This window comes from Dama dama, chromosome 4, assembly GCF_033118175.1.
Source record: "Dama dama isolate Ldn47 chromosome 4, ASM3311817v1, whole genome shotgun sequence".
NCBI lineage: Eukaryota > Metazoa > Chordata > Mammalia > Artiodactyla > Cervidae > Dama > Dama dama.
In genome coordinates, this window is record NC_083684.1 from 26869035 (window position 1) to 26893740 (window position 24706).

The 24706-nt window shown below is 44.6% G+C and overlaps 1 long non-coding RNA gene across 2 annotated transcripts; it reads right to left on the reverse strand.

The window, feature by feature from the left end:
* Positions 1-2114: 2114 nt before the first annotated feature.
* On the reverse strand, positions 2115-11546 carry LOC133050292 (uncharacterized). Of its 2 annotated transcripts, XR_009691589.1 has the most exons (4): positions 11429-11546; positions 11105-11206; positions 5326-5552; positions 2115-4046 (listed from the first exon to the last, which is right to left on the reverse strand). It is a non-coding gene; the product is annotated as an uncharacterized LOC133050292 (long non-coding RNA). The 2 variants fall into 2 exon arrangements; XR_009691588.1 differs by having other exon boundaries at positions 2115-5552.
* Positions 11547-24706: the final 13160 nt, after the last annotated feature.

The window sequence follows — 24706 nt, forward strand, 5'->3', positions numbered from 1 at the left end:
ACAGCATCAGCAGAATTGCCCAACCAAGCCCAGTTCAGATCGCAAAGAAAACAGCTGTTGTTTTAAGGTTGTATTGTTATAGTTTAGACTATGTTAAAGACCCATGATTACCTCAAAAGCCATCAATGCAAAATTGATCCATATCATGGAGAACTTCACAGTTATTAAAAGGAGAAGGCAGGTATAGGTTTATTGGTGTGAAATGACCACCAAGATTTACTCTCACTTGAGTTTGGGGTTGACATGTACACACTGCTGTTTAAAATGAATTACCAACAAAGACCTCCTGTATAGCACAGGGAACTCTGCTCCATATTATATAACAACCTGATTGGGGAAAGAATTTGGAAAAAGAATAGATACATGTATATGTACAACTGAATCACTTTATTGCACTACTGGAACTAACACAACGTTGCTAATCAATTGTACTCCAGTATAAAATAAAAAGTTTTTTAAAAAATGATCTACTCTCACATGAGACAGCAATATTCAGAAGAGTCTGAAGAGTACAGGGCAGGGTTCCACCAGTCCTCTAGGGACATAAGCATGTGTGTCTGTGCAAGGACGTGTGTGTTGTATGTATAGTGTATGTGTGACTGTTAAGGCATACAGTATTTCTGGAAAGATATTTGTAACAGAATGATAGACTTAGGTTGGGGAGGGGGCTTACTTTCATTATCTATCATTTTGCACATATTTTTTTTTTTTACCATGTCCCCATTTATTACCCATTCAAATGACAGAAATAACATTTTGACAAAAACGAAGCAGAAAAAGCAAACTCGACTAACATAATGTTGCAGATGACAAGCTACAACACTATGGTAACAGGCTATTACACTAACCTTGATGATTCAGGTCTTTGAGTAAATGTTACCCAGAAACAGTATACAGAAATAGAGGAAATAATTAAAAGCTCATCTGGTCAACAGATTCCCTTGTCACTCTTTCCATCAGATTGGGAGCCGCTCACGAGGAGGGGGCTCTTATCATGGGAAAAGTCTCAAGTTCTCTAGTGCCTTAGGGTCAGTTTTCCAAGAAACAGATGCAGAATCAAGGATTTTAGAAGTCATTTATTCAGGAGGTGATCCTGAGAAGCACCAAAATAGGAGTAGGGAAATGAAACAAGAAAGGAAAAAAGTCAATAAGGAACGTGTCAATGGTTGGCATTGTGGGTAGCTGGGGTTCAGTCCCCCGGGGGACCTCTGAGAGACAGAGTAGAACTTGCTGAGTTGTCCCACCCAAAAAAGAAGGAATATGAGTTATTGGTCCTCTGTGCCTGGTGGCATCAATTCTCCCCACTGCAGGCTGAGATGCCAGAGAGGGTGCTGGTGACAGGAAGTCATCCATGAGCAGAGGACATGAGTGCCAAGGGGTTAGAGGGAAGCGCACTGGGGGCATTGGCTAACTTGGAGGGAAAGCTTGTGGTAAGAACTTTTGTACGTAGGAAGCAGGGAAGGAGACGGAGCCACACAGGGAAGTGTGTTGCTTGATAACATGCTGATTGCTTAGTTTTACTGGATGTCTTCTTTTTTAGAATTTTATTTTATATATGTGTGTGCGTGTATACACACACACACACACACACACACACATATATGGGCCTTCCAAGTGGCGCTAGTGGTAAAGAACCTGCCTGCCAGTGCAGAAGACCTGAGACGTGGGTTCAATCCCTGGGTCAGGAAGATCCCCTGGAGGAAGGCATGGCAACCCACTTCAGTATTCTTGCCTGGAGAATCCCATGGACAGAGGAACCCGGCAGGCTACAGTCCATGGGGTCGCACAGAGTCAGACATGACTGAAGTGACTTAGCATGTGTGTATATATATATATACACACATATATCTCCAGAAGTTTCTTGGGATTTTTAGACAGTATTTGAAACCACAACTTCAGAGCACTCTTGTTAAAATTGAAAGTTGTACTAAAAACATAAAATGACTTAGGATATTAATGAATAATGTTCAGAAGCATCACTGTCAGCAACTAAGGACCTAGAATGTTATTAATAATGTAAATTATAGTGAGAAAATATTTTTGTGCTATTCATTTTATTTTTATTTAAAAATAAAAACAGATGTCTTCTTGAAGACCATAGGAAACTGCCTCATCTCAGTATCATCCATCTGCGAGGAGGAAGGAAGAAGGATGTCCAAGGGACTTCAGTTTCTCTGCACTTCTGGATCAGAGGCATGGAGGTGCCTAGTAGATGTCCGATAGCAGCTTGCACCTCAGGGGCGTAGGCAACCCCTGGGGCAGGACATGAGAAGTGTGGGTCCTTAGCGGGCCATTCCATCTGTAACATGGGCAGATGCTGTGGTAATCCAGCTTCATGACTGTGGGAGAAATGTATGCCCATGCTGGGGCCAGGATGGATTTGGGATGGTGCACAAATGCCTCTGGTCCAGGAGGCCATGTGGGAAACTGGGCCAAGTGCAGGGGGGTATGTCCTAAGACACATCATCTTAGAGCGCATTGTACCAAATTATGCTACTATATCAATGAGAAATTTCCTTAAAAGTTGTAAAGGTAGATCCTCAAGACTAGAAACATTATTTCAGTGTGGTTTCCTGACAGTTATATGGGAGAGATTCTTAAACAATATCACACATAGGAAAGAATCATTATTAAGACTCAACATCAGTTCTCCAAGAGCAGATCATAGTGTACCCACCAATTTCGATTCTTTATAAAATGTCTCCACTGCTAAACATTGTTCCAAGCAAGGCTTCTGATCATGTCACTCGCAATACTCGTGGATATGCCAAAACACAGGTAGGATGACTGTGAGGTTAAAAGGGAATTTGTTGCTGATTTCACCCAACCATCAGTTCAGTTCAGTTGCTCAGTTGTGTCCAACTCTTTGCGACCCCATGGACTGCAGCCTGCCAGGCTTCCGTGTCCATCACCAACTCCCAGAGCTTGCTCAAATTCATGTCCATCGAGTTGGTGATGCCATTCAACCATCTCATCTTCTGACATCCCCTTCTCCTCCTGCCTTCAACTTTCCCACCATCAGAGTCTTTTCCAATGAATCAGTTCTTTGCATCAGGTAGCCAAAGTATCAGTCCTTCAGCATCAGTCCTTCCAATAAATATTTAGGGCTGATTTCTTGAAATCAGTCTACTAACCATACTTATATTTAACTTGGAAGATATGCTCTGGAAGAATATCTTCAACCTGGAAGACATTCTCTCTAGAGATATGCCATAAGGTTATTGTCTTTACACCTTTTATGTTCAATATTCTTTCTTCAGTGATTCAGATAAAGACATAGCAGGCATACTCACCCAATTTATGGATGGCATATATAAAGGAGGAGTAGTTGGTGTGTTGGATGACAGAATAAGGATTTAAATTGTATTGGCAGTTCAGGTTGTTAGGTCAAAACCAACTATATACAATTTAAGTGTAATAGAATCTTGTTTTTAATATCCAAGAAGTCAACGATGTAAATACAGGGTCAGAGAGCTAGATTGACAGCAATTGAGTAAGAAAAGATCAGAGGGTTTTAATTAACCCAAAGCTCAATACGATCCAACAACAGAACTGCTTTTTCATTTAATGCAATTTTAAGCAGTAATAAAGTATTATTTTCAGTTGAAGGGCAATGATGATCCTAATAGAATCTGTGAGGGGCATATTACATCTGGAGTATTGTTTGCTCAGTTCTGGGTGAAAGAGTGAGCAATTATATACAGCAGGGATTTGCAATGCATGTCACACAAGAAATGGTTATCAGCATTGGGGACAAATGAGAACAAAATGATAATATTTTCAGGGAATAATAATGACCTCGATCTATTTGAAGAGCGTTCAGGTGTAAAAGGGAGTAAACCTAATCTTTGTTGCTCTATGTTTTAGTCTGCTATTGCCACATTAATGCTACGGCTTATTACTACATTTATTTACCTCGTAGGTATCTGCAGGAGAACTGGAGTTTGTCTGATCTGATACAGGCTTGCCTGGGCTTGGCTTCAGGTCATGGTCTGGGTTCAGTTTTGTTCTCTATGTTCCTTTTTCTTTGAGAATGAGTAGGTGCCCTGGGGAATAATTTTTTCATAGTGATGGAAGAAGCACAAAAAGGGACACAAAAACCAAAGCCTCCTCTGGTATCACATCCACCAATACTCCAATTGCCCAAATCAAGCCATCTCAAAGTCAAGGGTCAAGAAATTACTCTGAGGCCATGGGAAGGAAACTGGATGTACCAGTATTATGGAGTAGTAAAACCAATAATTCAACACAACCCACCCCCCAGACTAACAGGGCAAAACTAAGTTCAGTGGGCTAAAGAACACTGATTCTGCTATAATGTAATAAAAACTGAATGATCATTGAAATTGTCTAATGATAGGTGTAAACTAGCAAAACCCTTGTCCCAGATGAGGTTAGAGTCTGATGATTCATTTTCTGAGAGCATCATAAATGGAACTCCAGCATCATTTAGGAATTCAGACACTGAGGCAACTGGTATCTTTCCACCTCTAACATCCTACTATTCTTGATCCTATTCTACCCCACACCCTTCTTTCCAGACTCTGCTGTCCTGAGGCTATTTCTCCCCCAAGCGATCTGCTGGGAAGTTTATATATGGCTTTTTTGTGTCCCTGAGAGTTTCACATGAGCATCCCTTGTCTTTCCAATTGCTGTGGAAGCATTTCAGTGGCACGGACTGGGTCTTAAACTTCTCTTCCACTGTCTATAGGAACTTTCTCAGTGTCAGGCATCAGGTTCTTAGCATGGCATTGAACAACTATCCAACAGCCAGCCTGGCCCCAGGCCATCTTTCCAGCTTCATCTCCTACTTTCCACACACTGTGCTCCATCCAACTTGAACTACTTGCCCTTCCTCGTACATAGCCTTTGCTTCTCGGGATTTTGCTCACTCAAACACCATTCTCTCTTATCCTCACAGGCCCAGATCCTACCATCTCACCCAGGGAAAATCATACACTATGTTCTCCAAGATATTTTCCCACTGATACTCCATCCATAAAGAAGTTTCTTACTATTTTGAACACCCTAACCTTTTCTGTGAAACTTTATAGATTTTCATGGGGTAGAAAAGTGGTTCTCAGCTCTAACCATATTAGTGTGGTTTGAGAGTATTTGAAACATTCATATCCAGGTCCCATCCCAAAGTCATCTCATATTATTTACCTGTTAAGAGAAACTCCAAGTAATAGTGGTTTCAGTAAAACATTCATAAAAATAGTTAACTGACACAGCAAGGGTAGGGGAAGTAAGTGGTTTCAGTATTAGCCCAGTACTTTAATAATGTCACCAAGAACTTAAACTCTTTCTGCCTCTCTGATTTACCATTCAATGAATCAGTAATGTCTTCCCTCATGGTTGCAAGACAGCTGCTGTGGCTCCAGGCATCACATCCTCACACCAGCATACCAAGCAGGAACAAAGCAAGCAGGAGAAAAAGTGTTCTTCTCACATCTCTTTTACCAGAGAAAGAGAGCCCAGAAGTTTCCTGCAGACATTTCCTTACATCTCATTGCCTAGAACTGGGCCACATACGTATACTGGACCTATTACTGGGAAAAGAGAATATGTTGTACAGATTAGGTTAAGCACAATCCATCATTGTGGTTAGACAGTCCTGAGAAAAATCCGACCTCTGATCTGAAAGTTACAAAGGGATAATGGCAAGTAAGAAGAGCTGCTTCTATCCACAGATGCCTCTCTGGGACAGTAAGCTTGCTGAGGGCAGGACTATGTTCATGCAAGCAGAAGCTTTAGGAATCATCAGAGATGCTCCATACTCACTTACTACAAAACTGAACCCTCTCTCCCCAAGCCATTGTCTTGAATGCTATTTTTACCTGATTGTAAGGCAGGCAGTCGTGTGCCCCACTTATTTTGACTTCTGAGAATGTTCATTTCCCTAGGATCTCCAAATATAAGTCAGGCTTTCACTGAAGGCTGCAGAGCCCTCGTAGGCATAGAAAGTATATATATGTGCTAATGATTTAGGTTCCTAGACAAAGCGTATCTATGAAGGAAGCATGGATTAAGCATAACAAGGCTGTAGGATTTTGTGTGTCCACTTATCACCGCCCTGCCATGAGGCAGGACAGGGAGTGAATGTGTCAGGCAAACCTGGGGCCAAATACAAGCTACATTTACTGCCTATGTGACCTTGGGCAAAAGATTTAACCTCTCTGAGCCTCAGTGTCCTTGCATGTAAAACATGAACGCTCTTCCAGGGATGCTCAGCGGAGCAACACTGACAAAATCTGCAATAATAGTAACTATCACTATGCATGCCCATTCCATGGCTGGCCCTCTTCTAGGTATTTTACATACACTATTATTTTTAATCGTCACTGAAGCACAATGAGGTAGGGGCTTGTATTGCTCCTGTGGCTCAGAGAAGTTAAGGAACTTACCAAAAGTTCCTTAACTTTCCTGTGTGAAAGTTACACAGTTCAAGGATGAGGGTTGAACTCAGATGTTGGACTTCAAAGGCAGTTCTAGAACGTATCAACTGCTCAGTATTTCTTGATTTCCTTTCCCCCTTTTCTCCAATTATTTGAAGTGCTATGCTGCGCTAAGTCTCTTCGGTCATGTCCGACTCTATGACACTGTGGACCATAGCCCACCAGGCTCCTCTGTCCATGGGATTCTCCAGGCGAGAATACTGCGGTGGGTTGCCGTGCCCTCCTCCCGGGGATCTTCCCTCCACAGGGATCCAATTCATGTCTGTCTCCTGCATTGGCAGGCGGGTTCTTTACCACTAGTGCCACCTGGGAAGATCCTTGCCTTAATTCTGTAATGCATCATTCTCTTTTTGTCTCTGCTTGGTTCTCAGGTAAATATTTAGCATTTTTTTTAAATGCCTGTATATTAAACGCCTTGTTAACATACAATTCTTTTAAACTACCTGCCTTGTTTGAATTAGAGGGGGAGTAGATGCAGAGGCAAAGAGAAAGACCTATAAACTCCAATAGCCCTTGTAGCTTTTATTTGCTGTTTTCACTTCAGAATGCTGTGTCCTTCCGTGATGCCCTCCTCTCGCTCACCCTTTTCCTGGAGGATGCCAGTCTGATTTCACTTCCCTCTGAAAATACCCATGGCTCTTTGTGCCCTGGATCACCTCACCTGTGTTGCACTGGGCCTCACTAATGGCACCATATCCTTTTCATCAGAAGGTATCCAAAATGGCACAGTAGACTTTTGTATGGGGCCAGAGTTGCCGCATTCATCACAGATACTGCGCCCTGTTCTATCGAATACGCTCCTTTTCTTCTTTCAGGAAGGACTGGTGTTGGCTTTCATTCTGCCTCTTGCAAACCGGGAGCTTCTTTTCCCCTAAGTCTCATAGCTGCTGTTTTCCATCCTCTGCTAGTTTTCATTTCTGCATGACATCAGTGGACCAGGGTGCCCCTACCCAGGACCAGGGCTTGGGTTAATCAACACTTGGCGTTCTCCCCAAGGGCTGCTCTGCATGGATTTCAAATAACCTGCTGCTTTCCTGTCTACCATCTTTCCTCCGTAAATAGAGTGGACACACCACTCTCTTGGCTGCCTGTGTAGCCTCACCTGTCACCATAAAAGAGCCATTCTTATTGCAAGGACTGATTCCCATTGTAGGCAATTTAGCCTGAATCTGTCGTGGCCACAAAACATGCTTTCGAAAATTTAAAAGGATAATATAATTAAAAAAAAAAAAAAAAACCCGATGTGACCTTTTTCTTGAAATATGAGCAAAGCACAAAAACTTGAGAGAAGACAGCCTGAAAATAGGTTAATTGCAGTTGACTGCATCTAACAAGAGCTCTCATGGATGGAGCCCATAAGAATGCCAGGCAGTCTCCAAATATGTTCCGTACATCGTATCATTTAATCTGTATCATAAGTCTCAGAGGAATATGTTATTAGCACCCCCAGATTCACAGAGAGAATGAAGGTTAAAAAGGGTTCAGTCATTTGCCCAAGACCCCTGGAGAAGAGAATGGCAACCTACTCCAGTATTCTTGCCTGAAGAATCCCGTGGACAGAGGAGCCTGGTGGGCTACAGTCCATAGGGTCACAAGGAGTCAGACATGACCAAGCGACTAATACACACACACACATGCAGCTAGTGAGCATCAGAAGAGGGATCTGAACGCAGGTCTTGCCTGATTTCTGAGGCCATGAGCTTAGCTCCTGCTATAGAGCATCCCTTGCTTTTCACCCTGTGCACCAACTCCCCTGTGTTTCCGTATTTGCCTTCTGGTTAATGTTTAGTCTATCTTTTCTAGTACACCATGTCAAGGGTGTGGCATGGCCTTTCTGCTTCCTGAATAAATGTTCGTTACTCAGCTTAAACCAGCCCTACTCCCTTCCAAAGAAACATTAAAAGTGACAGCCCTAAACTGAATGGAGACTCAGTGCACCATGAGCTATCATGTAGGATTTATTTTTCTTTAGTGGCAACATGACCCAAATATTATCTTGCCATGAGACAACCCAGAGGACCTGGAGGACACCCCCAAAACACCCAGGAGAGGTTACTGGGAAGGCAGGGATTAAGGAAGACCCCAACACAAGATTATTGGTGGAGAGGAGAGCATTGTGGACAGTTTTTATTTTCTATTGCAGAATCAGTGTGGTGGAGGAAATGTGGGCTTTGGAATCAGTTCCAGGCCTGCGGGATGATCTTGGGCACTATTCTGAACATTTTGGGGCCCGCCTCGGCTTCCTTAGTGGTGAAATGGAGCCGGCCATATGCTTGCCTCGAAGCATCTTGTGGATTTATGAGATTTTGTCTATAAAGTACCCAGCACATACCCGGCACATTGCAGATGCTCCCAAAACCGAAGGGATAATTCTTCTGAGTGGAGAAGGAAATGGCAACCCACTCCAGTATTCTTGCCTGGAGAATCCCATGGACAGAGGAGTCTGATGAGCTACAGCCCATGGGGTCACCAAGAGCTGGACCCAACTTAGCGACTAAACAACAATTCTTCTGAGAGACTCAGCTTCGCTCACGCTGAAGTCCCAAGTGATCCTGGGTTCAAACTAAACCTTGTCTCTAAGCCACTGAATGAACCTGGGGTTGTTCATCCCATTGCTGACTCAGTATCCTGCTCAAAAAATAGATCTCATCATCCACTCTACCTTTATGGATTTTGACAGGATTTGAGAAGTCCATGGAGCAATTTGAAAATTTAAAATACTGTTAGGTCATTCTTGTTTTTTAAGAAATCTCCATTCTTTTGTTTGCATAGTAAAAAGAAAGGAAGAAAGAGAGAGGCAAAAAGGAGGAAAAATCCAAAACCAATGTTTCTAGATTTGCTAAGGGAGCAAGATTGGTGTTTGGTAGTTTTTGATCTCTTGTTTCCCTGTCCCTTTTGTCCTCTCTTATAAAAGGGCTGGAGGAATGTATTAGGACTTCCCCCATCCAGAGAAAGGGGGCTTTTTAGGTGACTCAGTGGTAAAAAATCTGCCTGCCAATGCAGGAGACACAGGTTTGATCCCTGTGTTGGGAAGATCCCATGGAGGAGGAAATGGCAACCCATTCCAGTATTCTTGCCTGGAAAATTCTCTGGACAGAGGAGCCTGGTGGGCTACAGCCTGTGGGGTTGTAAAGAGTTGGACACGGCTGAGTGACTGAGCACACACAAACACACACACACCAAGAGAGACAGAAGCACTGACGCACACACACACACTTACACGCTTCCAGTTATCCTTGACATTACGTCACCAGAAAACTACCTACTCTGCTTTTATGCCAGCTGAGCTCACTGCCTCAGTTTCCTCATTTACTGAAATGTGTTTAGTGGGAGCTGCCCTGCACACCAGCTACATCATCACAGGAGCCTAATGAAGCAAGTGATGGGAAACCATTAGGCAGTATTCAAATCAAGGTGGAGAGACCTCCTGGTGGAGAAGGAGCACTGGGCCAGGAGTGAGCAAATCTGAGTTAGAACTTGGGTGTTGACAATCAGCAGCTTTGTGACTTTGGGCAAGTCACTTCCCCACTCTGGGCTTCGGCTTACTTATCTCTCGATGAGCAGAGCAAAACCTGGTGGCCGTGTCTCTCTGGCCTGGAGAATCTATGATCCCCTACATGTCAGGATACCTTGAAAATGGTGCATTCAGGGCACCTCATTTCTGCCTGATCTAAGATCCATCTCAGGTTGTTGCTGGCCTTTGTCTTCAATCTTCCCTCACACAGTAAAACCACAGACATGTAAACTCCTTATCTGTGTGCATTTTTTGTTGCATCTGAGGTCCCTTTGGGGTTCTATCTTTCCACAGACTCATATAAACCCAGAAGGTGGTGGTGGTTGTTTAGTTGCTTAGTCGTGTCTGACTCTCTGCAACTCTGTGGACTATAGCCCACTAGGTTCCTCTGTCCACAAGATTCTCTAGGCAAGAATACTGGAGCAGGTTGCCATTTCCTCCTCGAGGGGAACTTCCCAACCCAGGGTTCGAACGCGGGTCTCCTGCATGCATCTGGTGCATTGGCAGGTGGTTTCTTTACCACTGAGCTATTAGGGAAGCCCAGAAGGAGGAAAGGCAGAAGAAGGGCGGCATAAAACAGAGGGAGCAGGGGCTCTGCTGGGCTGTGCATGCCCCACCTAGAAGAGACGGCAGAACTCAGCCCCAACAGACAGTTGGTACAGACGAGCAGAGGTCCAGGGTGGCCAGATCTTAATTTTCAAGGAATGACTGTGATCTTGAATTTTCTTAAGTATGAAATCTACCATTTAAAAATAAACTGTATAAAAATAAAAACATTTAAAAAATAAAACTAAGCATAGGTGTGACTGAGTGAGTGAAAGTCTGACTCTTTGCGACCCCATGGACTACGCAGTCCATGGAATTCTCCAGGCCAGAATACTGGAGTGGGGAGCCATTCCCTTTCTCCAGGGGAAACATAGGTAACTGACTCTTTTTTTTTTTTTTTTTTTTTTTTTAAGGCTCAAAAATAACTGTAAGTGGCATAAGAAAAATTTTCTTGTCTTTTCAAAAAGGGCTGAAAAACCATAAAGTAGTTCACCTAGCCCGTGCTGCAGATTGTGAGCTGCAATCCAGAGCAGAGGAGGGATGTTTGGCTGGCGGGCAATGGAAGCAATGAGCTGGGACCTCGTACCTGCGATCAGCATCCTTCGTTTTTTGCTAGTTAGAACCAGGTCTCCTGATTTCCTGGGTAGGGCTTGGTCGACCACACGGGCTTAGTTTTCTGGAAAGGATTCTGCAGGAGCGAGAGACACGCGAAAGAGAAAGGGTAGAAGGAGCCAGTGAAGAAGAGAGAGAGGAAGGCCCTGCCTGGCGCCCCCTAGCGAGGGTCCAGCATGCCCTGCAGAGGAGCCGAGACGGGTCCCCCTTCTTCCCGCATGCTCTAGCCCCCTAGAATGGCCGTGCACCCTGGGCAGGTTTGGCTGTTGTCCCCATGCACGGAGCAGAAAGCACTCACGTTCGCCTTGTGGGACCTGCTGCTGTGTGGGGTGCTTGGTCTTAAGGTCTGACCAAGAGTTTTCCCAAGTGGTGTAGGCGTGGCTGCTGACAGACTTGCGGGGTTGGCTCCATTCTGGGAAGCCTGCCACTGCGCCAGGTGAAGGGGAAGCAGATCATAAAACACTCTGGGCATTATCACAGGTTATTCAAAAGAAACAGCAACCACCAGAGCTGATTGTGCCACGTTCCTGATAGGAAGCAGAGTGGGGGAGGGGGGTCTTTGATGTTCTTAATGACCCTCTTTTCTGGCCTGACCTTTGATCCACCTGCTTTCTCTGGGTCAAACCAGGGGAGGTAACTTGCTTTCTTCCTCTCCTTCATCCCTGGCCCGCTCCCTACGGTGGGGAGTGGGGGGTTGGGGGTTGGTGGGCCGGGTAGGAAAGTCAGTGTCTTGAAATCAGGAGCTTTGGTGTCTGGCGTGCAGGTCTTTCTGTCTGAAGCCTGAGTCTTTCACTCACAGGTGCATGAATTAATCTCTCGGAACCTTGCCGTCCTTAGCTCCAAAATGGGAATGAGAAAATTCAAACAAAGCAACGAACGTAAAGCAGTTCCCTTAGGATGAGACATGTGAGACGTTATCAAGTGACAGCTAGAGCTGGGGAGGACCTTCCCTGGGGGCTCAGACAGTAAATTATCTGCCTGCAATGCAGGAGACCCGGGTTTGATCCCTGGGTTGGAAAGATCCCCTGAAGAAGAAAATAGCAACCCACTTCAGTATTCTTGCCTGGAGAATCCCATGGACAGAGGAGCCTGGTGGGCTACAGTCTGTGGGATCACAAAGAGCTGGACACGACTGAATGATTAACATTTTCACTTTCATAGCTGGAGAAGTGGTGATCTCTGCAACTTCTAGACTCAGAGTCCAACTAGAAAGCTGGAGAAGCAATCCAGCAGAGTATCCCAGAGTGTTTGACCACCTGACAGCACTTTGTATGTCTGTGTGCGCCAAATTGCTTCAGTTGTTTCTGACTTTTTATGATTCCATGGACTGTAGTCAGCCAGGCTCCTCTGTCCACGGGATTCTTTAGGCAAGAATACTGGAGTGGGTTACCCTTCCCTTCTCCAGGGGATCTTCCTAACCCTGGGATCAAACCCACGTCTCCTGTGACTCCTGCATTGGCAGGTGGGTTCTTTACTGTTGAGCCAACAGGGAAACCCTGACAACTTTAACTCACTGCGCTTCCGTAGCCTCACCTGAGATGGAGCTAATAATGACCTACCTTAGGGGGCTCTTTTTAGGCTTGGTAACGCCATCCTGGGATGTGCTTAGCAGTATACCTATCGTGAGTGCCAAATGGGTGAGAAATATGATTACCCAGGCGAGCATTATGGAACACAGAACAGTGCCTGAGTTCACCCATGTTATTACAGAGCTTATCATCTAGGGAAAGACAGAATATGTCTCCTGCTGTCCATTCACGTCCTCTCAGGAATTCCTTGTGGAATCCCACGGACAGAGGAGCCTGGCGGGCCACAGTCTGAAACGCAGAAAGTCAGACTTGACTGAGTGACTAAATACACAAGCGTCACGTGCATTGCTTCCCAGGTGACAGTGGTAAAGAATCTGCCTGCCAACGTAGGAGACACAAGAGGCCCAGGTTCGATCCCTGGGTCAGGAAGATCCCCTGGAGTATGAAATGGCAACCACGCCAGTATTCTTGCCTGGAGAATCCCATGGACAGAGGAGCCTGGTGGGCTACAGTCCATAGGGTTGCAAAGAGTGGGTCATGACGGAGCATGCATGCATTATATTACATCACGTGCATTGCAGGGGCCCACCTTCCAATCGCCAGCCTTGGCATCTCACCTGAGATCCTTCTCTGGCATACAGAGCCTGCTCTGTTCACATGTTCAGCAGAGCCAAAATCCCTGAGAATTAATGCCGCCAAATTCACCCTGCACTGCAGGGAGCCATCCTCAAGAAATGATTAATGGGAACTGTTGTATCAATTAGGAGTCCCCGGTCCCCAGGCCACAAACTGGTACCAGCCCACAGCCTGTTGGGAACCAGGCCACACCGCAGGAGGTGAGCACTGGGTGTACGAGCGAAGCTTCATCTGTATTTTCAGTTGCTCCTCACTGCTTCCATTACTGCCTGAGCTCAGCCTCCTGTCAGATCAGCATTAGAGTCTCATAGGAGCACAAGCCCTACTGTGAACTACGTGTGTAAGGGATCTATATTGCACTCCTTTAGGAGAATCATCCTGAAACCAACCCTCTGCTTCACCCACTCTCACCCCCTGGGATCCATGGAAAAATTGTCCTCTACGAAACCAATCCCTGATGCCAAAAAGTTTGGGGACAGCTGGTATAGACACCCCCCTCCCCAGCTTTCTCATGCCTCAGTGAGACAGTTCTGTGTACATGTTCTGTGTTGGATCCCCAAGTTCCCACGGCAGGATTGAGCCCCCGTTGCCCACTGGCTTGATGACATTTATTGGCTATCTTCTTACCTTGCCCCATTCCCTCCTTCCTCTCCTGGTGTTTACTGAGATCATCTCCAAATAAGTTATGTGCACTTGAATCTTTGTCTTAGGAACCATATTATGGCACATACAAACTAAGGAGTCTCACTGAATATCTCAAAGTGCTATGATGTTTGTATAAGCCATAGGTGGCAGGATTCCACAGTTGGGACCTGGAGAGATGATCTTTGCTGTGGTTTTCCGTTGGTCTGAAACTGCTGTAGGCCTGAAGACCTGGTACCTGAGCTCCGCAAATCTACCCTCAGGTCCCTGTTTGGGAGCAGGCTTCCTTAGAGATGTCCCCGGAGGCAGGGAGCCATGGGTGTGCTGATGCAAGAAGCTGGGATTGTGTCACTAGGCTGGGATCACATCCCAGCTGTGGGCTTCTCAACTCAAACACAGCCTCTGTGGACAAGAGGAAGCACAGTCCAGCCAGACAAATTGGAGTTCTCTCTTCATTCTTTTTCTTAAAAAAAAAAAAAAAAAAAACAGGGTAAAATATAAAAATAGTTATGTCTCTGGGCCCTCTTTCTATTAAAAAAAAAAAGATTTAGAACAGGAAACCCAGCTGAGAAGGATCTATCTCATGACAATGAGATTGAAAGATGCATTCCCTAAACAAAAAGGGAGACAGTGAGGACTTCCCTGGTGGCCCAGTAGTTAAGACTCCATGCTGCCGATGCAGAGGGCATGGGTTCCATCCCTGGTCAGGGAACTAAGATCCCACATGCCGTGTGGCATGGCCAAAAGATTTTTTTTAAAAAAAGGAGACAGTGAGAGAAAAAGTAAAACTCAGTTAGAGCTACTTCTCCACTGGGTAACTGGTGTGTAAGCAAGTCAAGTTCTAGCTCAATTTTCTGTGAAAAATAAAAACACAGAAGAGAAAAACAAAACAAGATACTCAGAACCAGCTCTGACACTAAAGTGTTCACTGGAGAAAATTGATAAATTTATGAGACAAATCTACCTTCTGTTCAAAGTTGCCTGATCCAAGTTGTTTAGTCACTGAGTCGTGTCTGACCCTTTGCAACCCCATGAACTGCAGCACGCCAGGCTTCCCCATCCTTACCATCTCCTGGAGTTTGCTCAAACTCATGTCCATTGAGTTGATGATGCTATCCAACCATCTCATACTCTATTGCCCCCTTTTCCTCCTGCCGGATCCAAAGGCACATGGAGTTTGTAGGAACATGCTTCACCACACTGACAGATCATTTGAAAATCTTACAGGAGACTAGAATGTGGGTGCCCAGGCCTCAGAAAGAGCAGAGATGAAAGGACAGGCTTTTCTTCAAAGAAATTAGATTTTTGCAAAAAAAAAATCAGGGCCCAGACAGTGTAGAGGAGAACAAAGAACACTCGAACCCCTCCGCAGGCTCTTCCAAAACAGTCATTTTCAGTCACTCACAGGTGGTTTTCCTCCCAAAGCAAATATTTACAGAGTTGTGAAAATTCAACACAAGTCACCTGGGCATGAGGTTCCCCTACTTGTGCCCAAGATCTCGGGCCTGGAATCATTAAGCAGAACCTCGTGAGTTTCCACTATGGGACAAGGAAATCCTTGGGTCGAAAAGAATTGGTTCTGAGAGTGTATTCATAAGGATAAGGGCTGCATCTTTTCAAGAAAGTGTTTGCAGTTCCAAGAGAAGAAAGGATTTTAGACAAAGTGATGCCAGGGGCTTTTTCCTCATCTGCCAACCTTGGCAGATTCTGCCCTCAAAGAGCTCATGACCGCTTTGCAAATCAATCCATTATGATCATCAGATCAGCAAGAACACAAAGTGTGGAGCTGGCTGTCGCTCTGACCACCTTGAATAATATCTCATTTGGTTGTTTGCGGGAAAGGCCTTCGCTTGCTTTTCCCGAACGTCCCAGGGACGTGAATGGGTCTCAAAATAAAGAGATGCAGCCCAGGCGGGCTGCTGTCCACACTCTCCATTTCTCCTTTTCCTTCTTCGATGGTTCTGAAGAACCAGGCAAGACAAGAAAGCGAATGTGGTTGTGGAAGGAGGGAAGAAAGGAAAGAGAAAAAGAGGGAAGAAGGGAGGGCGAGACAGAGACGGAAGATAGGAGAAGAAAGGGAGAGAAGGAGGGAGGAAAAATTACAGAAAAGGTTGGAGAGGGATGGAGAAAGGAACAGGAAGGAAGGGAATGAAGAGAGGAAGGAGGGAGAGAGGGAGAGAGAGAGAAAAGCTTGAGAGAGAGACAGAGAGATAGACAAAGAGATAGAGAAGCAGAGAGAGACAGGACTAGCTCTGCGGCTGTCAGATCCTCACTGGTTTACACCGAGGAGCCAGATAGCCTCTCAGTGAAAAGCTGAGATTAAGCTCACAACATAATTTCCATTATGTTAATGTTGCTTTAAAATATATTGCGCAGAGTGCTGCAACAATCAAATTATCAATTATAATGTCTACTCAGAGTAGAAAAGTGTTGCAAACAGAGGGCTGATTACTGCTTCAGTACATCCAATCTGCATACTCATTGTTCAGTACAGGGAAAACAAATTATCTTGTGTTGGCCCCAGTTCAAATTTAATTAAATGAGTGCAAAGCAATTATAATAAAGTACAATAGTGTAGTAATGAAAGGAAAATAACTCATTAACCTATTAATCTTTATTTATGTTCCTCTCAAATAACTATGTAATTTCTTTATCACCGCATCCCATAAGAAAAAGTAGGGTCTCACTGCTTGTGGCCTGGTTAACAGGTTCTATTTGCCAAAGATGCCTTTGCGTGGACAATTCAGACCAACTTTCCTTAGCTTGGGGGCCACCCCTCAATCCTCCCATCAAGCTCCCCACCCACAGGGACATGTATGCGGCTTAGATCGAACCCTCCCCATCCGCATTTTCCTGACACTTGTCAGTTGCCCAAGGTAAATTTCTCTAGAAGCTGAGATGTGCTTACCACAGCATAAGGGGAAGAGGCTTCTTACATATCTGCTGTGTAAGACATTGCAGAGCCAGAGAGAGGACAGGATCCCTCAGGTTGAGAGAGAGCCTGGTCCTTTCAACCTGAGAAGAATCTGAGAGTTCACACTTCACAGCGCTTTCCGGGAGACAATGGTTTTCATGTGTATGATCTCATGTAAGCCTCACAGCCACACCTTGAGGTGGTATGATTATTATTGCCTGCTTTGTTGACAAGCCCTGGAGTTTTGTACCCTTTCATGCTTTTTTAAAAAATAAAATAAAATGTGTTGGCTGCTCTGGGTCTTCATTGCTGCAAGCAGGCTTTCTCTAGTTGTGGCAAGCAGGGGATAGTCTTCACTGCATTGCACGGGCTTCTTCTCATTGCAGTGATTTCTCTTGTTGCAGAGCCCAGGCTCCAGGGTGCGTGGGCTTTAGTAGCTGTGGTGCACCGGTTTAGTTACTCTGCAGCATGTGGAATCTTCCCAGACCGGGGATCAAACCCGTGGCCCCTCCGTTAGCAAGAGGACTCTTATCCACTGAACCATCAGAGAAGTCCCCGGGACATAAGTTTTTAAATAAGAAAATGTTTTGCCCAAACCTTGACATTCACCCACAGTAGATCCAAGATCCTAAGTTAGAATAACCACCCCTAAATCTTCATTTCTTTACCCTGGGACTTCAATCTGGTTCAGGGACCGGTATCTTTGGCATCATCTCAGAGCTTGTCAGAAGTACAGAATCTTGGGCCCCACCTTAGACCTAAAGAATCAGAATCTATGTCTTACAAGATCCCCTTGTGATTCAGATACACAGAAAAGTGTGAGAAGTGCTGGCAGGTACTGCTGGATACCACGGTGCCTTTCCTGGAGAGAGGAGCAAATCTCTTGTAACAATTATCGTGTCCTCTGGTTTGCCCTGTAGACTCTCTCTGCACCCATCTTCACCCAACTCTGTTCCCCAGGAGGCTAATCTTTATGAACCCTATACACCAGCCCCCTGACTCTGCACCTTCCAAGTGAATAGGGCCATATGAGGGCTGGGAAGGCAGGAGGAGATGGTGGTGCATGTGCCCCATGCCCATCTGCAGGGTTGCCATGCACTGATTGAATCTCTGCTCAGAAAGTCACAGCTCCTGTCAGGAGGCTGAAATCAGCAAATCAAGCGGAGACTAGGCTAGCCAAGTGTGGTGGCGAGGGTGCAAAATTTAAGGAAGTACTGACTCTTAAGACCCTTGCCTTGTCCTGGCACTGATGTACGTTTTTTTCTGTCAAGCGCCAGAGAGTAAATACTTTAGGTACTGCAGACCATCCGGTCTCTGATGCAACTACTGAACTCTGCCTTTGAAATGTGACAGCCACAGACAACAGTAAACAAACAGGCCCCTGCGTGTGTGCTCAGCCATGTCTGACTCTTCGAGACCTCAAGGACTGTAGCCCACCAGGCTCCTCTGTCCATGGAATTTTCCAGGCAAGAATACTGGAGTGGGTTGCCATTTCCTTCTCCAGGGGATCTTCCAGACCCAGGGATCAAACTTGCAATCTTCCCGACCCAGGGATCAAACTCGCATCTCTTGTGTCTCCTGCATTGCAGGTGGATTCTGTACTGCTGAGCCACCAGGGAAGCCCAAAACAAATGGGCTCAAGTTCGGTTAAATAAAACTTTATTTTCATAAACAGGTAGCAAGTCAGATCTGGACCACGGACCATGTCTCACATAGAGCCAACCCCTGCTCTATGTGAGACAGTTCCCATGTCTACTAACTCTAGTGTACAACACTGTCCCTTATGGTTTCCTTTAACCCTGCTCACATCTTTGCAAACAATCCTTTACTAAGCTTCCCTCGAATTATCCAAATTGAGTGTGCCATCTGTTTCCTGCTAGGACCCTAATTGATGCACTTGGCTTTGCGTTTCTCCAACACAGGCTTTAATTGCAAAGTAACAACAACAACAAAATAAACAACAAAAATGGAGACTATGACCAGTTACCATACAGTGGGGACACAGTGCTTTACATGCATTCATCCATCGCAGAATATGATCGAACATTTCACAAAGTTGCAATATGCTCTTAATGTTGGCTGGAGCTTAAATAAATAATTTTTTTTTCCTTGGGGCCTGGAGTCTCAATCCGGCTGCCCTGCTTGTCCTCTTCTAATGGAATGGAGGTCTGTTCTAATTAAACAAGAAAACACATCTTTTCACAAGGGGAGAACGGAGGGCATTGTACTCTGTGCTCAAAGAAAGCGTGCTTTAATAAGAATCCTTTTATAATCCCTCCTTTTATTTGTTGCTTCCCAAAGCTTTTTCTGGTAATAAAAGGATTGTAAAGTTGACAAATATAAGCAGGGACAAAGAAGTTTGGGGAGATAATGCCTTGGTGAATGGGAAAGTATTTGAAAGTGTATTGATCCCACAACACGGAGAAGATGATCGTGAAAAGCTGAAGCTGCCATCAGGGTGATATTTCTATTACAAAGTAAAAGTCCCTGCAGGCAGGACATATATTCCTCATATCATGTAGAGTTATGCTCAGTCGTAAGGAGAAAAAAATAATTCAAACTGAAGTGTAGAATTTGGGATCTGAAGATCTGAGCTCAAATCTTGGATGCATGGCTCTTCTCCTAACCTTCTGTGTTGGTCTACAAAACCAACAAACTGAGACTCAGCGAATGTGCTGCATTCTATTATGAGTACCTTATGGTTGTCTGTCACCAACATTCTGCACTGTCACCAGCAGCATCCATCACTCCTCTTGGCAAGAGCCAACAATTTTTACTTGAGATTCAACCACTCCCTTACTCAAAGCCTTCAGATTTCTACTGGGGTTTCGTCTGTGGTGCATGGGTGGAGCACGTAGTCAGACCTGGGCTGATCAGTGTGCTGCATCCTCTGGTCACAAAGACTGATTTAGTTATGGGCACACATGACCCGGTTAGCCAATGAGACTGAAAGCAGTAAGTGATCTGATGGGCTGTTCTTTCCCACTAGACTTGAACATGAGGGCTGGAACTGCTGCAGCCATTGTGCCAACATGTGGAGCTGGAGGCTGAAGTCAACTGAATAGAATGATGACACTGTTCAAGTCCCCATTACAGCTTTGCCTAAAGCTAATCTTAAGGAAATCAACTGGAGAAAAACTTAAGCAAGTTTTTACCCTTTACTGCATCCAAACCCTTTGGAATGAGTCTATAGATTCTCTCATTGGGATATTTGAGAGATGGGAACTTTTCTACCCCATAAATATGGACTGGTCCTGTGACTTTTTTGGCCAATGTAGTGTCAGTGGAGGTGGTGGTGTGCACTTTCTCTTTCCCTCAGAATCTGTCCAGGATGCAGCAAAGCTTGGGCTAGCCTACTGCAGGAGGAGAGAGGAGGTAGGGGTGAGCCAAGCATTCCAGTCAACTGGCAGAAGCAGTGCTACCTACCCAATCCACAGCAATTACAGATGAATGAGGGAAGTCAGTGGAGACTAGAACCATCCAGCTGAGCCCAGCTTATGCTGCTGACGCACAGGATTTGAACTAAATAAGGAGCTGGGTTTTGTTATTGTTGTTTTTTTTTAAATTTTTGGCCACACTGCATGGCATGCAGGATCTTAGTTCCTGACCAGGGATCGAAACCACACTCCTTGCAGTGGGATCGTGGAATCTTAAACCACTGGATCACCAAAGAAGTCTGAAAGTAGTTGTTTTAGCTACTGTATATTGAGGGAATCTCATTATATATTGCTCATCAATAACTAACTCACACACAGAGCTACACCCCTCAATTTTTCACTTATATGAACCAATAGTTTATCTTTTTGTTTGAGTCAGTTAAGGATTGGGTTTTCTGTCCCTTGAAATGGAAAGAATGGGTGCCTTCATTCTCCAGCCAAATAGAGATCCTATCTGATTTTGTTTGTCTGATTGGGATCCAACGGTGAGTGAGTAATCAATAAATTTTAATGGTTGCGTAATATTTGGCAGGTTCTCAAATCACATTTGGATATATTTGCTCTTGAATCTCCAAAATAATCTCTACAGGGGTCAGAGTTTACTCAGCCTAACTCCTCTACAGGAATTTGGAAGATATAATGGTTTTTTTCAACCATTACAATAGGTGAAAACAAGTAAGCTCAAGGGTTTAAGGAACCACACTGAGTCATCTTCCTCAAGGGAATCCAGAAAAGTCCAGGGCTCAGTTCCACTCTCCTTGCTATAGAAACCTGAAATTAAGTATCACCTTTTTCTTTTTGTAAAATAAAAGACATGTACTGTTTTTAGGCAAGAAGCCCAGACCCACCTGCCCTTCCTCTCCTCTAGGCCTTCATCCATTCATTGCTATAACTTGCCACATTATTCCTATAATTTCTTTTCTTTTCCTTTTTTTTTTTAAAGAAAGAAACTAAAGCAGGGACTCCATAGAAATCATACTCCACCCCAGTAAAAGATAAATCCATTTGATCTATGTCAGAGAGGAATCCAGCAACAAATTCTCACCAACAGTTGACAAATTGTGAGCATTCGTGTGTGTGTTTGTGTGTATGTGTGTGTAAAGAGAAGGGGAGGAAAAAAAACACTGTTATTTTTATTCTTTAATCAGAGGATAACCAGTAAGTGTACATTTTAGGTTCTTAAATGGTTGTTTCTTTCTCAAGTTCACAGCCAGTGTTCAGGAGAAAGAAGGCCTTGTTGAAAACTGAAAAGAGAAATGTACTCTATTCACGAAGATAACGTCTCTCAGTCCAGAGGTCAGGTGAGGGAATCACTGACTGACATTCGCCCTTCTCTTAAAACTCTCCCAGGCTTCAACAGCTCCTAATCTTTCTTTCCTTCCTTCTCAATCCTCCATACTTATAGGCTCATCTCTTTTCCCCAAAAGACTCAAAGAAAAGTCCAAGGTAATAAATGCCATTCATGAGAAAAGGAAGATATGGCTTCATCTGGCTGATCTCTTCCAACCTAGATAACTGATGTGAGGTCTGACAATTGCCAGTGATCGTAATGTGGTCCAGAACCATTCAAACTTTCCTTCCTCATCAGATTGCAAGTCTGCAGGTTAGCAAAAACACCAGATTGAGAAATTGGATCCCAGTGAGAAGATATTCAGAAGATAAATAAATGAACAGGGTAGAGGTGGGGTAGGTAAACGCCGAGGAGACAGGGAAGCTGGCATGTGACAGAGAACACTCTGTTGAAACTAGTAAACAGAAGAGCAACAGGGTAACACCAGTAGACGAGAGGGGAAGTAGGAAAGAGCTTTAATTTAATTCTCATCACTCACCCCCTTTCTTGTATTATAAAATACAAATTCCATACCATAGTCTTATGACTCTACATGATTGACCCTCCCCCATCTCATCAGCCTCTTCCCTAATAAGGCTTCCCCTTGTTCCAAGAAAACAATTATTCAGTAAGTATTGAACAAAACAAAATGCCGGTTTTAAAACAAATGTGTCCAGAGGTAGAGAACGAATGTGTGGTTACCAAGGGGGGAAGGGAGGATGGGATGAACTGGGAGATAGGGATTAACATACATACAGTATTGATACTATTACTGTCTGAGCCGCCAGGAAAGCCAATAGATAACTAATGAGAACCTGGTCTTCCCAGGCGGCTCAGCTATAAAGAATCCATCTGCCAACGCAGGAGATGTGGGTTCAGTCCCTGGGTTGGGAAGTTCCCTTGGAGAAAGAAATGGTAACCCACTCCAGTATTCTTGCCTGGAAAAGCCCATGGACAGAGGAGCCTGGCAGGCTACAGCCCTCGGGGTGACAAAGAGTCAGACACGACTGAGTGACTAACAACAAATGAGAACCTACTACATAACACAGGGAACTCTGCTCAGGGCTCTGTGGTGACCTAAATGGGAAGGAAATCCAAAAACGAGTGAATGTATGTGTACATAGAGCGGATTCACTTTGCCGTATAGTAGCAACTAACGTAACATTGTAAAGAAACTATCAGTCCATCAGTTCAGTTGCTCAGTCGTGTCCCATTCTTTCCAACCCCATGGACAGCAGCACGCCAGGCTTCCCTGTCCATCACCAACTCCTGGAGCTTGCTCAAACTCATGTTCAACATATATTTTTAGAATATATATAGTCCAATAAAATATTAAAAAAAAAAAAAACCCAGATGTGTCCTTACTCAGTCTTTGGAGTTTGTGCCAGTTGAATCTTCACATCCCACAGGGCTACGGATGGGTGAGGACAGGAGGGGGCAGTGTGAAAAAATGGGACAGGAAACCAACCCTAACCATGGGAGTTAACTTCCCCAATATTCCCTGCAGGCTTCAAATATGCTGTTCAGGGCATAGCGTGAAGGGTGGGGAAAACCATTTAGAATTGCTGGAGTATCATGATACCCTCAGGTGATAGTTCAGATGGTAAAGAATCTGCCTGCAATACAGGAGACCCTGGATCGATCCCTGGGTCGGGATGATGCCCTGGAGAAGGGAATGGCTACCCACTGCAGTATTCTTGCCTGGAGAATCCCACGGACAGAGGAGCCTGGTGGGCTATAGTCCATGGGGTTGCAAAGAGTTGGACATGACTGAGCAACTAACACTTTCAATGTTGACAATTAAAAGTAAAAAAATTTAAGTCAATCTTATCATTGTTTGTAATTCTTGACAGAATTAAATACTTTAAATTTAATTTTTTAAACTTTCCCGAACCCTGGGTGCACTGCTCCCAACTTCACCCCATCCTTACCTTGGCACATCACTTGTTTTTTTCCCTCTGTTCTTGTCTGAGCATGTTTACAGAGAGAGCAGTTGTCCTTGAAATCACCCTGGAGAGCTTGTTCCATGATAACACCCATGTCTTCACAAACACACATGTAAGTGAACATAGTAAAGATTAGAATCTTTACCCTGGCTACTGGGCATCCTTGCTCTCAGGCCACTAAAACCTCTAGATAATAGATTTTTTGCCTGCTAACTCTATCTCCTCCTGCCCAGGCAGAAACTCAGTCTCTCATTCCAGCCCCACTCTGGAGGACAGGAAGAGCTCTATTTAACCAAGTCCATGAGCCATGCTAACCAATGATTCATGGCCTCTTCTTCTCCATTAGGGCTACATAGACAAAGATGCAGATGGGGTCAGGTGTGGGGAAAAGGAGAGCTGGTCTATCCTGGGAATAGGAAAACCATGACAAGAGACCTAAGTTTAGTGATACTTACTTCTCATCTCTCTTCTAGCCCTTTCCACATTCAGCAAAGTATGGCCATCAGGACTAAGTGTTGAACGGAATGACCTACCATCTTACCTTCTTGCCATTGGACACTTTATGCCCCAACCCCAGTAGGGTGTCTTGGTCACAACAAAGACCTACTCTAGGTGCTATCTAATCCTTAATTCCATTCTTGATCTCTCTTCTTCTCTATCCCACTTTAAAGAGTTAGTCTCTCAGTTGTGTCCAACTCTTTGCAACCCCAAGGGCTGTAGCCTGCAAGGCTCCTCTGTCCATGGGATTTTCCAGGCAAGAATATAGGAGTGGGTTGCCATTTTCTACTTCAGGGGATCTTTCTGACCCAGGGATTGAGCCTGCGCCTCTTGTGTCTCCTGCATTGGCAGGCAGATTCTTTACCACTGTGCCACCTGGGAGGCCCCATTGCAAGATGAAGTGTGTATCAAATATTTTCCCTCTGGCCTCAGGGCATGACATTTTTAGCTTACCTGAAAGTTATCATAGATGTAACCATTTTTGTACCAACCCAATAGATATAAGCATGCAACTGGGTTCTGGACAAGGACCACTTCCCAGCCTGGTTTAGAAAATCTCTCCTGACCCTCTCATCTCTCTCATCTTCCAGCCTAATGGAGAATGCCAAAGTCCTAGGGGTGACAGGCCACTGGATGGAAAGCGC